The following is a 3,402-nucleotide window of genomic DNA, read 5'->3' on the forward strand; positions in this document are numbered from 1 at the left end:
CGTAATGGTTCAGCTTCGACCCATTTAGTGAGATAACAGATAGCTGCGACTATATATCTATGGCCACCTCTAGAAGTAGATACCTGTTTAACGTCAATGCCAATTTTACTAAAGGGTTCAGCGGAGACCGGAATTGGGTTTAATCTTTCTTGTAAGGTAGGTTTTCCTTCTTTTTGGCACCGGGGACATTTATTGACGTATTCTTGAACTTCTTTTGCCATGGTGGGCCAGTAATACTTTAATGAGATTTTGTTTAAAGTGGTCTTGAAAGCGAAATGTCCTCCTAAAGGATGAGAATGATTTGCCCAGAGAGCACCATCTTGTTGTTCTTTAGTAAGTAGGACCAAACGTGGTTGATTTGAATTTGAATTAGAGCCATATCGGTGTAACTTCTTGTCGATGATTAAATAATTTTTACTTTGAGTTTTGATGAATTGAGAAAGATCCTTAGAGATTTCCTTAGGAAACTCCAGGGTAGTAAGATAATCGGATAAGGCTTGTAGTTTGTAATTCATTGTATAATACTTGTTTTAAGTTGGGTTTTTGGTTGGTTTTGATGTTTTTGGTTTATAATTTTTGTACTGTTTATTGAATTGGTTTTTGAGGGGTTTTAAAATTAGAAGGTAACAGAAGCTTTTATTGACTTCAGTTATATTGGTCATGATGAAAAATTAAGTTTTACAACAATTTATTTACAATTGGTTGAAGAAAAAAATAGTTTATAGACATAATGCTTATTGGTCTTGTCAATGTAAAGTTTTACAACAATTTATCTGAAAGTGGTTGAAGAAAAAATAGTTTTGAGACATAATGCTTATTGGTCTTGGGTTTAAAGTTTAACGACATTATACGCGTTGGTCGGATAGTTGAATATCAGGATCAATAACCAAGACGTGACAAGAAATCGGCTGATTCGTTCACTCTTCCAGGACGGTACTTGACAGTGTATTGATATTCGCCAAGTAGGTTAATCCATCGTATCAAGATACCAGAGGGATTCTTCGTGTTAAGGAGACCTTTGATGGCGGAATGATCCGTAATGATCATGAAATGTCGGCCAAGCAAATAAGGTCTGCATGCTTTCACACCAAAGATTACAGCTAGACATTCCAATTTAGAGATACCATAGTTTGCTTCTTCTTTACTGACGGCACGACTAAGGTACGCGATGGGATGTTCACGACCCTCATCATCGAGTTGTGTCAGAATACAAGAAAGACCTTTGATACTGGCATCAGTCACCAAAACAAACTCTCTTGAGAAGTCTGGTCTCATTAGTACCGGAGCAGAGATTAGGGCCTTCTTCAAAGTTTCAAACGCCAAAGTAGTTTCTTCAGACCATGGCTTCTTGTTGTCCTTCTTGGTCTGTTCATGCAAGGGCCTAGCAATCGCCGCGAAGTTAGGTACAAACCTACGGTAATAAGAGCAAATCCCAATGAAGCTACGAACATCCGTTATAGTTTTTGGGAGAGGGAGGCTTGCAATCTTCTCCAATTTTGCAGGATCGGTCTTCAACCCTTCAGAGGTGACAATGTAACCCAAAAATTTGAGTGACGTCTTGAAGAATTTGCACTTGCTTGGATTAAATGTGAGCTTGGCAACACGACAACATTCAAAGACCCGCCTAATATGATCTACATGATCATCATACGTATTACTGTAAATATTAAGATAGTCAATGTAACACACCAGAAACTTGTTAATTAGTGGCCTAAAAGCGATATCCACTAGACGTTGAAAAGACGAAGGGCTATTGCAGAGACCCATTGGCAGCGTCACGTATTCAAAACTACCAAACTTTGTAGCAAACGCAGTCTTTTCGATGCTGTCCTCCTCCATTGGAATTTGGTGGAAACCCGAGGTCATATCTAAAGCACTAAAGATTTTGGATTTACCGAGTTAATCCAACAAACCGTCGACCCGAGGCAAACTATACGCGTCAAGCTTACTAACTGCATTCAACTTTCGGTAATCAATCACCAACCGGTACTCTTGAGGGGGTTGTACTTGACCATCCTTTACAATCTTCTTAGCTTTTTTGACCGGCATGACAGGAGAAGCCTAAGGACTGTATGAAGGCCGGATGATTCCCAAGTCACAGAACCTCTTCAACTCCTTCTCCAAATAGTCACTTTCTTCAGGACTCAAACGATATGGTCGATGGCGAATGGGCATGACATCTTCAGTAATAATGCGATGTTTCATAAGAATGGTACGGCCAATGGTATTCTTATCCCAATCAAAAATATCCTGGAATTCTTGGACCCAGGAGAAAAAACGTTCCTTCAATTGATCATTGATATCGCCAACTTCGATCTTTTCCTTAATTTGTTCTAGAGTAATAAGGGGTTTTGACGACGTAAGTACTTCAGTATAAGGATGAGCAAGGTCTTGATCTTCTTGAGTCAATATGTTGAGCATATCGTATCCAACAGCCGAATCCACAGCAGGATCATACCAATTGATACACCCAAGCATTTCATTCGCAGGTATTTCAATGCTTATTCCTGAATTATTTATGATCGTAATTTGGAATTGATTATCCAAGACAAAAACTTAATAAGATACTTATCATTGTATCTATCTAAACTACTCTCAAATTGAGAATGTTGTGATTGGAAATCGTAAATTAAATCAGGAGTTGTCTCTACGGGTTTATCAACAAAGAAAGTTCTTTGAGTTTTGGCCGGTAAGAGACACTTGCTGTTTGAAGTAGAAATTCGAAACATACAGTGCGTCCGCCCTCAATTGGACACTTTTTTGAAAATGTTGGTCGGATTTTTGAAAAAAATTGGTCAAAAATGTGAAATTCAATTGGACACTTTTTTGAACTTCAATTGGTCACTTTTTCGAATTTCATTTGGTCACTTTTTCGAAAATGAGTTGGTCAAATTATTTGGTCATTTTTCACATATACTTTAAATATTTTAGTTTAACATGCAATTTTTTTATGAAGACGGTACTGGAAATATTAGAGACGATAGAGGTCAAGAAGCACCTTCTTTTGTTGAAGAATCATTTTTTCGTTTAAAGAAATTGACTGATCTTGGATAATTTATCAAAAGCAAAGACATTCAATTTGAAATGCCAATCTCAAATGACATTACGATGGAGGAGGCTTCTCCTAAAAAAGAACGGACTCTTCAATACAATGTTTATACTATTGAAGATCGTAAGCGATATGTTTATTTTTTGAAAGAGAAACTTATGAAACCTAAACAGGTAGCTGAGGCCGCAAACGTAAATTATGACACGGCACGCAAGTGGAAAAAGGCTTATGAGGACGGTCCTGAAAGAAATATACCTGCAATAAAAATGAACCTTTGCTCCGACAGACCATTTAGCCAATTAGACGAAAGGCATAAAACGTATTTTTGTACAATGTTTTGATGAAGATGCTTC

Source organism: Mucor mucedo, assembly GCF_025094135.1.
Source record: "Mucor mucedo strain NRRL 3635 chromosome Unknown EV154scaffold_98, whole genome shotgun sequence".
NCBI classification, from domain to species: Eukaryota; Fungi; Mucoromycota; class Mucoromycetes; order Mucorales; family Mucoraceae; genus Mucor; species Mucor mucedo.